Below are 12,340 nucleotides of genomic sequence, written 5' to 3' on the forward strand. Positions count from 1 at the left end.
AAGCTCTAATGTATAGTATATACATATTTAAGATCTGATTATATATAAAAATAAATATAGTAAAACTCTAAAATTATAGCTATTTTAAGCTCTAAAATGTTATATATATATAAGATCTAAAGTAATATATAGAATATGTATATATTTAAGATGTAATCTCCAGAATATATATTTAAGACTGAATATAAATACTAAAGTCCAAACAAAATGAATCAAAACAATCCAGTCAATATGGAATGTTTTAACCTTATCAAAAATCAAAAGTTTCAATATTTTCAAAACAAATCATTTGGCTGGGCCTGGAATTGACATTTTTCAGAATTTGTGTTTTGTGGGAAATTTCAGCTTTTGGTTCGGACTCTGAACAGGCTCCCCCGCCCTCCCCCAGATGTCAGAATTTCCGACATAACAGAAAGTCCTGTTCCCCACCAGCCCTGGCAATCAGACTGCCATGCAACGGAGTGAAGAATGATTGTTGCAGCTAAAGTCGTTTAAAAAGAATCGGATCTTCAGCTGTGTCTATCAAACGGCTCCGAACAGCAGAGGCCAAAGAAGAGGGTTATCGCAGGTGCGACCAGCAGCTAGACACTCAATCTCCACTTCTGAAAATCGCCCCCATAAATCATGTTCATTGAGCCACAAAATGGGATGATGCCTTTTTTTAAGTTTGCCATCTTTTGGTTTTTTTTAAAGCAACAGGCCTCTTGTATTTCACAGAGACAAAATCCCCTCCCGCCCCCTCTGCTGTACCTGCCGGTGTTACAATTAACACACGAGAACCACAACAGATGGCTGAGTTAAATCTATTTCTCCTCTCGGTGACCAAGACCGGGCCAAATCATCAGCCGTGTCTAAATCGACGTAGATCCGCTGACTTTCACGAGGGAAAAAAAAGCTAAAGAATTGTCAGCTAAAGAATTGGCCCATTTCCCCCATTCCAGATAAACTTTCTCCAGGCATGAAATGATATGTTTCCACCAGCCGAGGACCTTTGCAACTGGTTTCCTTTGGGCCCAATTCTGTTCTCATTTACACTGCCAGAAATCCTGGAGTTAGTGAGAGCAGAATCCTAACCACTCAACCCGCCTCTACTTCGATCCTGGGCCTAGAAGGAATCGGCAAGTGCATTGCTAACGAATGGCCTGGTGCCTAGAAAGAAAGATGAGTCCAGAGGAAGGAGCAAATTTCACATCAGCTCCCCTGGTGCCTTTCCATTTCACGCATCAACACCGAAATATTCCCCCTCGCCCCGAGCCAGATGTTCTGAGGCACCCCTGTAGGGCAGAGTGACGGGGAACATAAATCATTTTAAAAACAGTCCCCCGATGCCCTCCGACCAAAAAAACTTCATAGACTCCAAGGGACCACTGTGATGAGCTCTGACCTCCTGGATAACGCAGGGCCGAGAACATCCCCTAGAGAGGAGCATTTAGAAAAACATCCCGTCTTGACTGAAAAATTGTCGGTGACGGAGAATCCACCACGACCCAGGGGGAACTGTTCCAATTGCAATGGCTAGTCACCCTCCTTGTTCCACCTTATTTCCAGTCGGAATTTGTCCAGCTTCCGCTTCCAGCCACATTAGACCTTTGCTTGATCGACAAGCCCGTTATCCAATCTTTGTTCCCCACATTGGTACTTCTAGACTAGGATCAAGTCACATCTTAGCCTTCTCTTCATTAAGATTCAACTTTGCAGAAGATCACACCCTTGCCTACAGAAAATCCCATGAGCTAGGCCACAGGCTCGCAGCCTTTCCAGACGATGGGACTTTCAGGAGCCTGATTTGTCCTGCGTGCCCCCAAAGTTTCACTTCACTCAGAAACGACTTGCTTCCAAAATCAGAACTAAGAATACAAAAGCGTCCCAGCCACACGATTCCTGGAAACCAGCTGACTTTCTCGTTTTTACCATATTGTTATAAATATTGTACTTACTGGACAGGAATATAAATATTGTACTTACATATCTGTGGAGAGTACCTAGAGCTGTATAAAGAAGTCATTGTCTGTAGGAAATTTTGGTTTGTCCTGACTTTGCTAGTGCTTTTTATGTCACCTGTTGTAAAACTAGGCAAATATCTGGATGAGTTCATGGACCCCCTGGAAGACCTCTGGGTACCCCCAGGGGTATTCGTACTCCTGGTTGAGAATAACTGAGATAGGACCTTTTGAATTTGTTCCTCTCATGAGCTGGGTGACAAAGAGACTTTCTGGTTCTTCTGATAAATCGGGGGGGGGGGGGGGCGGATGCATTTTTAGTTAAAAAAATTTTTTTTTTTGGTGACATTTTTCATTGCACCCAAAAGTTGGAATTGTTTGTGATTCAGGGTTGAAGGAAACGTCTCCCTTCAAAGCTGAGCATTTTTAAAAACACAAGGCGATTTCTGAAGGAAGAGACGCTTTCAATTGAAAAAGCAAAATGATTTGGTTAGAACATGTCTAAAGGAAACATTTTGGGGGGAGGATTTTTTTTTTCATTTTTTTCTTGGACCGGAAGAATTGAATGAAATTGACACAAATGCACAAATTGTTTCCATGGCACCAAAACTGTGCCTCCCCCCTGCCTCCCGCTTGCCCCCCCCACCTTCTCCCTGAATGGGAATAGATAGATAGATAGATAGATAGATAGATAGATAGATAGATAGATAGATAGATAGATAGAGGGGGTGGATGAGGATAGATAGATAGATAGAGGGGGTGGATGGAGACAGATAGATAGACAGGGGGTGGACAAGGATAGATAGATAGATTGACTAACTAAGTCAGGTAAATACATAAGAGGAAAAATGAAACTGCTGCTAGGTAACAAATGACCAGCACTGACTGATACATTAAGTCCAATAGTTCATTACCCAGCTCCTGAGGGGCGGACTTCAAGTGGGGGAGAAAGCTGGGGTCGCGGATCCTGGATTTCTTCTGTGCCCCGCTGCCCACTCCAACCTGGCTGAGCCCTGGTACCGCTGTGAGGACCAGAGACATTCAGCAGAGAACAGGGACCGTGCCCCAGTTGTTCTCTAAAGAACAGCTTTATCACAGACCCTGAGGTGGGGTAAATCAGCCCCAGTGACCCGTGGAGCTCCGGCCGAGAGACACTAGCTGCGCGTCTGGTCTCCTAACGCTTTAAATCTTCAAAGCACTGACTGGTCTTTCCCTGCTCCACGAGCTACTGGGGTCACATTTCCCAGCTCTCCAGTGATAATTTTATCCCTGCTGAGGGAAAGATAAACATTGTTCTGCGCTACCCTGAACTCTCTGGGGACCGTATCGTGGTAACTCGCTAGTGGCCGCGCTCTGATGATTATTAGTGCCTGCTCCAGATTAGCACATAGAATGAAGATTCACTGAGATCGGATATGAGGCCCTGTCACACCGGGCGCTGCCCAGACACAGTCACTGAGATCGGGGCCCCGTCGTGCCGGGCGCTGCCCAGACACAGAGTCACCGAGATTGGGGCCCCGTCGCACCGGGCGCTGCCCAGACACAGAGTCACCGAGATCGGGGCCCCGTCGCACCGGGCGCTGCCCAGACACAGAGTCACCGAGATCGGGGCCCCGTCGTGCCGGGCGCTGCCCAGACACAGAGTCACCGAGATCGGGGCCCCGTCGCGCCGGGCGTTGCCCAGACACAGTCACCGAGATCGGGGCCCCGTCGCGCCGGGCGTTGCCCAGACACAGAGTCACCGAGATCGGGGCCCCGTCATGCCAGGCGCTGCCCAGACACAGAGTCACCGAAATCGGGGCCCCGTCGCACAGAAACAAAGTGAGAAAAATATTTCTGGAGAACTCAGTAGAGTTTGATTTTAGGATATTTAAAAACAATTATGCAGAGCACCTGCCACCATCTATTTTAATTCAATAATAATGCAAATGAATAATAAAGTACATAAAATAATATTAAGTATTGATACCATAAATAAAAATGCATCATTAGCAATTACGTATCATTTGTATGACCAATAATAGTTTAATAATAGAAATACGTTAAATAATAAATTATATAAAGTAGTTATCAGTAATATAAAATAATAAAAGAATCATGAAGAATGATAAGGAATTGTGTATTGTCTATATTATCAATTTAAATTAAATGATACATTATATAAAATAATTGCTGCTCATATGAAACACTGAATATAAAAATAACCTGCCTTTGAAATCTGGTCTAACTGAAATCCCGGCTGCGACATGGGGACATTCAAATAAATGACCCCAAAGCAATCACAACCAGATGACCATTCTAGTGCTATTGGCGAATTCTGCAAATATTAGGGGCGGACGGCGTAACCAACGAACAAGACCGGGACTCGGCAAACGCTAGCAGAAAGAATCTTAGCGAAAGAAAGATTTGCTTCGCCGGGCCCAGTTTAAGAGGTTCGGCGGGCATGGCGTGTTTACAGGCCCTGGGAATTGATGGCAGAAGAACACGAGGCAGAAAAAGAAGACGTTGGATTCATGACGTGGTGGCTCCAAGCACCTGTCATCCCCAAAGAGATGAGCAGAGGATGGCACAGAACAGACCCCGCTGTGGCTGCAAACCTCCAGTAAGGGAGATGCCACGTAAGAACAGAAAATAACAACAGCGAGGAATCGTGTCATGATGTATTGCCTGTAACACTGATGACAATGTCAACATAATATAATGACACGAGACATTCATGAGCCCCGTTTTCAGTGGGTAGCCAGCACTGGTTCTACAAGCAATCTCTCCCTGTTCTTTTGGCGCGATGACCGTCTCTCTTGCTTCGTGCCCGCGGCCCAGTGTTTCTGCCCCCACCCTGGGTTGTTGGGGGAAATTCTCTGCTGAACAGGGCAGAGTAGATACTTAGACTCTATAGCCCAGATAGTCAAATGGGTTTAGGTGCCTAATTCCCATAGGACTGGACACATGGGATGGGGTCGGGGGGAGATCCCCAGCTGGGGTAAATTGGTTGTTGCCCCATTGGAGTTGACAGGGCCCATGGCTGTTAGGCCCCCCCACAGTTGTGAGGTTCTGGGCCTACGAAACAAGGAAATTATTTCTAGCCCCTACAGGCCAGGATGTGTAATTACTGCAGTTAGCAATTCCAAGCAATTTGTAGTCATCTGGCTAAACGAAATAAGCTATTGCTTGAGTGTTAGCACGGGCAATCGTAAGTAATATGATCATCAATGTATAAATACTCATTAACTAATTAATTATTAACTAACTACTAACGTTACTATTAACAATTTTAAGCTATAATTTATTAACATTATCACTAACAATATTTAGTTATTGTAGATTAATATTTAATGATATCATAGAGGACATTTATTAATGATTAGAACTAGTTTTTATTATTAACAACTCTAACCTATAGTTTGTTAATATTATTACTAACAGTCACATTATTATAGATTATTATTTTATGAACTACCAGGGGTTATTTATTAATTAATATTAAAAATGCTAAAAGATAATTAATTAATAGTATTAATAATCTTACATTATAGAGTAATATTTTATGAACTATCAGTAACTACTTGCTAATTACTATTATACATGAATTATTAATTTATCAACAAGTATAGACTATAGTTTATTAATATTACTAGCTAGCTTAAATTATTATAATATTTATGAACTATCAGAGGCTATTTATTATAACTAATTATTACTGTATTATTATCAACTATAAGCGATAATGTATTACTTTTATTATTAAGAAATGTAAATTATTATATATTAAATGTTTGATTTATGAACTATCAGAGGTAATTTATTATCACTTATAATTATTAACTAATTTTAATATATTCTTAGTAACAACTCTAAGATATAATTTATATCACTAACAATCTTAAATAATTACAGTTGAATATTCTATGACTTACCAGTGCCTATTACTAATTATTAATTATTAGCTCTTTATTAATAAATATAAGCTATAGTTTCTTACTTATGTTCAGTTTTTATGCATTAATATTTTTACCTACCGTCAAAAGCTGTTTATTCTTATAAACAATCATACACCACTATTTGTTTCCAACCCTCTAGACTGATTAATTATTAGTATTATTACTAAAAATCATAGGCTAATTATTTATTATTCCTAATATTTTTATAATCACTTATTATGCATTGATGTTATTACTAAACATCATAAGCTAATTATTTATTATAATTCATTATTTCTACTACCAGTTAGCTTAGGCTACTCTTTTATTAAGCTTATTAAACATTCTAAAATATAATTTATTAATAAAAATCTTAAAGTACAATAAATTCTTGTTATTCCTAGTCAAATGGATTATTAATTATTGGTTCTGTTCCAACCTCACATTACTGTTTATTTCAAATTTTTAACAACTGTCACAGGCATTTCTTCTTCTATAATTATTAATTATTATTAAATATCTAAAGTGATCGTTGATTATTACGAACGATTCTAACCTATTTTTTATTATTAATAATAGTTCTATGCTGTTAACAAATATTTATAAATGTATTATATTTTACTCTATTAATTATGTATTAACCATCATGGGCAATTATTTGTTATTAACAAGTACATGCTGTCAATTACTTATTAATAATCATTCTACATTAGTATTAAAGAATATGTACTTACTACTAATTTTAGATTAGTACAATACAAATGTAATAATAATATATCACTAAATAACAATAAGTACTTAATCATTGTAGTTTATTAATAAATAATACTGTTAATAATTCTAGCTAATTTATTATTAACTTTAGCATTGCTGTGATATTCATTAAATAAAAGTAGAAATAATAATTCTAGACTGATCATCATCAATCTGATTATCGATGATTCTAAGCTATGAATGAATTTATTATTAATTCTAGCCTTATAATAATTCTTATTAACAAACCTAAACTATTGCTCAATTATTATGAATTCTAGCCTAGCAATAATGATTCTTCTGAACAATTCTGGGGTATTAATTAATTAATTACTTGTTCTGAATGCTAGTGTAACCGTAAGAATTCCTATTAACAATTCAAGACTATTGATTAATTATTATTATGAATTCCAGTTTAATACTAATGATAATAATTCTTAGTAACAATTTTAGGCTATTTATTATTCATATTATGTGTTCTCTAATGTGTATCAGTTATTACTATTAGTCTAATAATAATAATCACTATTCTGAACAATTCTAGGTTATTTAATATTATTCACTTTAACTTAGGTTTTCTTATACTGTTATTATGACACATTATCGGCCTTTGTCATTATTAATATATATTTCTTAGGTGTTAGTAAAACTCGGCTCGGAGGATGATCACTCTTGTTAGCCCGTATAGAGTTTTTTAACAGGATTAATTATATTCACGCTCATTCCAAGCTGTTAAGCTTTCTGCCATTAAGAATGTTAAATTGCTATTTAGTATCATTATTAACGAATCTCGGCTACTCTGTGTTACTGTTTGTTAATATTCCCACCTCTAGACCCTGCTGATTTATTCTCCTTTCGCCACGCTCCTGGGTCGCTCTTACGAGCCGTTCCAGGCCATTGGCTTCCCCCCCGGCAAAGGCTCTTAAACCCGGATTCTGTCCACAGTGCACCTAGCTCGGCCCGCGGTCGGTCATGCTACGCTGTCCCCAGCTGCCCGCTCACCGCAAGCCTCCATCCTTTCCCCCACCGGGGTGCTGAGAGCCATTGAACCAAACTGTAAACCCTGGATAGGATGGAAACCACAGCAAGCCAGGGGCCCCCAAGCACCGCTGCCTCCCGCCTCTCTTCCTGCTTCACTCCAGCCCCGAAAAGTCTCAGCACGCCCCCCTCCTGCCCCCCAAACTCATCCACGCCAGCGTCTCCCCTCTCCATGTGCTCCCCAACTGGCCAGCGCCTGGGGCCTGTTCCCCCAGGGCCCAGATTTCGCAGCCCTCGGATCACCCGGGGTTTGTTTGCTTTCAGTTAGATCCTAGGTTTACAAGACCCCACCATCCCGCCTCTTTGCCCAGTTTACAAGCCCTGGGGTCTCGGCTTCCACGCGAGCTGACGGCCCAGCTGAAATCAAAGCTTTATTACCTCCGCGCGGCTCCGATTTGTTCAACCTCCGACGGGAGAAGGGGAAACGGCCGGGTGAACTGTGAAATTGGATGTTGTTTTCTAAAGAGCCCGCCCCTACTCTCACCACTAGACCCCAGTCCCCTCCCAGAGCCACGGAGAGAACCCAGGCGTCCTGGCTCCCACTCCCCCCTGCAGTAACCATTAGCTCCCACTCCCCTCCCACAACTGGGGATAGAACCCAGGAGTCCTGGCTCCCAGCCATCCCCCACTCTAACCACTAGACCCCACTCCCTTTGGTTAGAGCAGGGAGGGTGGGGGGCAGCCAGGACTCCTGGGTTCTATCCCCAGTTCTGGGAGGGGAGTGGTTACAGCAGAGGGGACTGGGAGCCAGGACACCTGGGTTCTATCCCTGGCTTTAGAAGGGTAGCGGGGTCTAGGAGTTAGACCAAAGGATCACATACTTTTTAACCCCTTCCTACAGCATTAGCGAAAAACATTCACAGCCCTTTGATTTCTCACCTTCGGCCCTGCTCGGAGCACAGGTGCCCACGGCTCCCACTCGTCTCATTTCCTCCAGCCGTGAATATCTTCTCCCTTCCTACCCCGCCCCTACCCACACGTCTCCGGGTCCCACACACCCCAACCCACCCTGGGCCCGCCCTAGCTAATACCCTAGTATTGATACTAACACCCATAGCCTGTTGCAGCTAATACCCCAGTATTGATACTAACACTCATAGCCTGTTGCAGCTAATACCCTAGTATTGGTACTAACACCCCTAGCCTGTTGCAGCTAATACCCCAGTATTGATACTAACACCCCTAGCCTGTTGCAGCTAATACCCTAGTATTGGTACTAACACCCCTAGCCTGTTGCAGCTACTACCCTAGTATTGATACTAACACCCCTAGCCTGTTGCAGCTAATACCCTAGTATTGGTACTAACACCCCTAGCCTGTTGCAGCTACTACCCCAGTATTGATACTAACACCCCTAGCCTGTTGCAGCTAATACCCTAGTGTTGATACTAACACCCCTAGCCTGTTGCAGCTAATACCCCAGTATTGATACTAACACCCATAAATTGTTGCAGCTAATACCCCAGTATTGATACTAACACCCCTAGCCTGTTGCAGCTAATACCCCAGTATTGATACTAACACCCATAAACTGTTGCAGCTAATACCCCAGTATTGATACTAACACCCCTAGCCTGTTGCAGCTACTACCCTAGTATTGATACTAACACCCCTAGCCTGTTGCAGCTAATACCCTAGTGTTGATACTAACACCCCTAGCCTGTTGCAGCTAATACCCCAGTATTGATACTAACACCCATAAACTGTTGCAGCTAATACCCCAGTATTGATACTAACACCCCTAGCCTGTTGCAGCTAATACCCCAGTATTGATACTAACACCCATAGGCTGTTGCAGCTAATACCCTAGTATTGATACTAACACCCATAGCCTGTTGCAGCTAATACCCCAGTATTGATACTAACACCCATAAACTGTTGCAGCTAATACCCCAGTATTGATACTAACACCCCTAGCCTGTTGCAGCTAATACCCCAGTATTGATACTAACACCCATAGCCTGTTGCAGCTAATACCCCAGTATTGATACTAACACCCATAGCCTGTTGCAGCTACATAGGTATTGTTTCATATTCTCTGTGTATATATAAAGCCTGCTGCAGTTTCCACGATATGCATCTGAGGAAGTGAGCTGTAGCTCACGAAAGCTTATGCTCTAATAAATTGGTTAGTCTCTAAGGTGCCACAAGTCCTCCTTTTCTTTTTGCGAATACAGACTAACACGGCTGCTACTCTGAAACCTACCCTAGTATTGATACTAACACCCCTAGCCTGTTGCAGCTACTACCCTAGTGTTGATACTAACACCCCTAGCCTGTTGCAGCTACTACCCTAGTATTGATACTGACACCCCTAGCCTGTTGCAGCTAATACCCTAGTATTGGTACTATCACCCCTAGCCTGTTGCAGCTACTACCCTAGTATTGATACTGACACCCATAGCCTGTTGCAGCGAATACCCCACTATTGATACTATCACCCAGGGCCTGCTCCAGCTAATACCCCAGCATTGATACTGGCACCCTGAGCCTGGTCCAGCTAATACCCCAGTATCGATACTAACACCCTGAACCTCCTAGAGCTAATGCCCCAATATTGATGGTAAAATCCCAAGTATGTTGCAGTTAATTCCCCAGCACTGGTACTAACATCCTGAGCCTGATGCCTGGATGGAGCTAATCCCTCAGCCTAATGCAGCTGATACCAAAGGATGGGTACACACTGAGCCCCAGGCATAGGGAGGAGAATGGGGGGTCCTGGCGCAAGGGATGGGCACCCAGAGCCCTGGCATGGAGGGAGGGGACACAGAGCCCCTGGCATGAGCGGGAGCAGATAGGGGGTGCAGGGAAGTCCCTCAAATGCGGGGGCCAGGAGGGTGGCCCCCAGGGGCTTGGGGGTGCACAGAGTCTGGGGGGATGCAGTGAGCTGAGCCGACAAGCAACAAAACTTGCAACCCTCTGGTGCTAAAATATGAGCTAATGGTGTCCCCCCCCGGCCCTGGCAGCTGGCAGAGACACCACGTGTGTGTGTAGGGGAGGCTTATACTGTAATACCCCCCCCCCCCAGCACAGGAACACCTTTCTTTCTTTCTTTCTTTCTTTCTTTCTTTCTTTCTTTCTTTCTTTCTTTCTTTCTTTCTTTCTTTCGTTTCCATTTCCCACTCATTCTCTTCTTCTTTCTCATTCAAAATGTTCTATTTTTCATCCTCTCTCTTCCCCCCTTTTCTGTTTACTGCATTAGTTCTTTCCTTTTTCATTCTTTCGTTCCCTCTCGTCTCTCGTTCATTCATTCATTGTCCCTTTTCATCCTCTCTTTTCAATTTTCCATTCCATCTTCCTTGGGTCATTTGTTCTCTTTCTCTTTTCCATTAATTCTTTTCTGATTTGCATTAATCTCCAGTTAGTGTCTGTTTCATTCATTCATTCGATATTTCTTTTCAGTTCTGTTTCATTCACTCTCTTTTGCTTTCATTCTTTCTTTCCTATTTTCAATTTTTCTTTTTCATTTTCTAATTTCTCATTCATTTCTTCATTTTTCTTTTTTCATCCATTCATCCACCATTTCTTTTCAAATTTCCATTCATTCTCTCTTTCTTTCAGTCCTTCTTTTCTGTTTTTCATTCTCTTTATCATTCATTCTCTAGTTAAGTTTTTCATTTTTCTTTTTCATTCTTTATCTTTGCTATTTTTCATTAGTTCTTTTTTCTTTCATCCATTTGCTCTTTCTTTCTTTTCTATTTTCAATTCTTTCTTTTTCATTCATTTTTCTTTTCCAGTCTTTTCTATGTTTCCCTTTCTTTTTTTATTCATTCTCTGTTGTCTAGTAAATTTCCTCCTTTTTCTTTTTCTTATTCAGACGATATTTCTTTTCAATTTTTCATTCATTCTTTTTCCTTTCATTCATTCTTTTTTCTTTCATTCATTCTTTCTTTTCTAGTTTTGATTCGTTCTCTTTTTTCACTAATCCATTTTTTCATTAATTCTTTTCTATTCTTCCTGTTCTTTTCCCCACTCTTTGCCTTCCTAACACCTTCTTTCTCTCCATCCATTCGCTAATTTATTTTTTCATTTGCTATTTTCATTCTTTTTGATTTTTTGATTCATTCGCACTTTTCAACCCATTTTCGCTTTTTCAAACATTCATTCTTAGCTATTTTTCATTTCAATCTCCCTCTCAATCTTTCTTCTCGGTTTCAATCGTCTTTTCACTTGTTCATTCTTCATTCACTTTTCGCTAATTAATTGATTCATTCTCTTTCCTGTTTTTCATTCTTTCTTTTCTCCTTTTACAGCCTTCTTTCTTTCTTTTCATAGTTTCATGTCTTTCCTCATTTCTTCATTCGTTCTTTCTCTCATTCACACGCACATTTCCCAGAGAAACTCACCTTCCATTTCTCCTTCATCCTGCGCTCTGCACCCACCGGGAGTTGATGCCCAACTCACCCCGAGTGGCCAGCCCCGAACTGTGTGTTGGGGCTTCTGGATCTTACCCCTCCGCGCCCCATTTATGGGACCCAGAAGTCCTAGCCCCGGCTCTGGGAGGGAAGTGGGGGCTAGTGGTTGCGGGGGGGGGGGTCTGGGAGCCAGGACTCCTGGATTCTCTCTCTGACTATAGGAGGGGAATGGCGTCTAGTGGTTAGAGAAGTGGGGCTGGGAGCTAGGAGTTAGGTTCTCTCCTTGGGGTGGGGAGTGTCCCCAGGACGCCCATCAGGGACTCAGATTCACACATGT

General features: G+C 41.9%; 1 protein-coding gene and 1 pseudogene across 4 annotated transcripts in view; one reads left to right on the plus strand and one right to left on the minus strand.

Moving 5' to 3' along the window:
- LOC311511978 (leukocyte immunoglobulin-like receptor subfamily A member 2) overlaps positions 1–12,340 on the plus strand; it is an 873,498-nt pseudogene that overhangs the window by 552,495 nt on the left and 308,663 nt on the right. The gene's annotated exons all lie outside the window — the stretch shown is intronic.
- The window catches only part of LOC311512033 (netrin-1-like), a 32,246-nt gene that overhangs the window by 19,665 nt on the left and 241 nt on the right, over positions 1–12,340 (minus strand). For 2 of the 3 annotated variants that reach the window (XM_084613029.1, XM_084613026.1), the window contains exon 1: positions 8,027–8,067. The exons of the other annotated variant lie outside the window; for it this stretch is intronic. The gene's annotated coding sequence lies outside the window, so the exon portion shown is untranslated. Of the gene's footprint in view, positions 1–8,026; positions 8,068–12,340 lie in introns of those variants that run through there. 3 annotated transcript variants of the gene reach the window in all.

The sequence above is a fragment of the Lepidochelys olivacea genome (assembly GCF_965140295.1).
Source record: "Lepidochelys olivacea isolate rLepOli2 genome assembly, chromosome: 23".
NCBI classification, from domain to species: domain Eukaryota; kingdom Metazoa; phylum Chordata; order Testudines; family Cheloniidae; genus Lepidochelys; species Lepidochelys olivacea.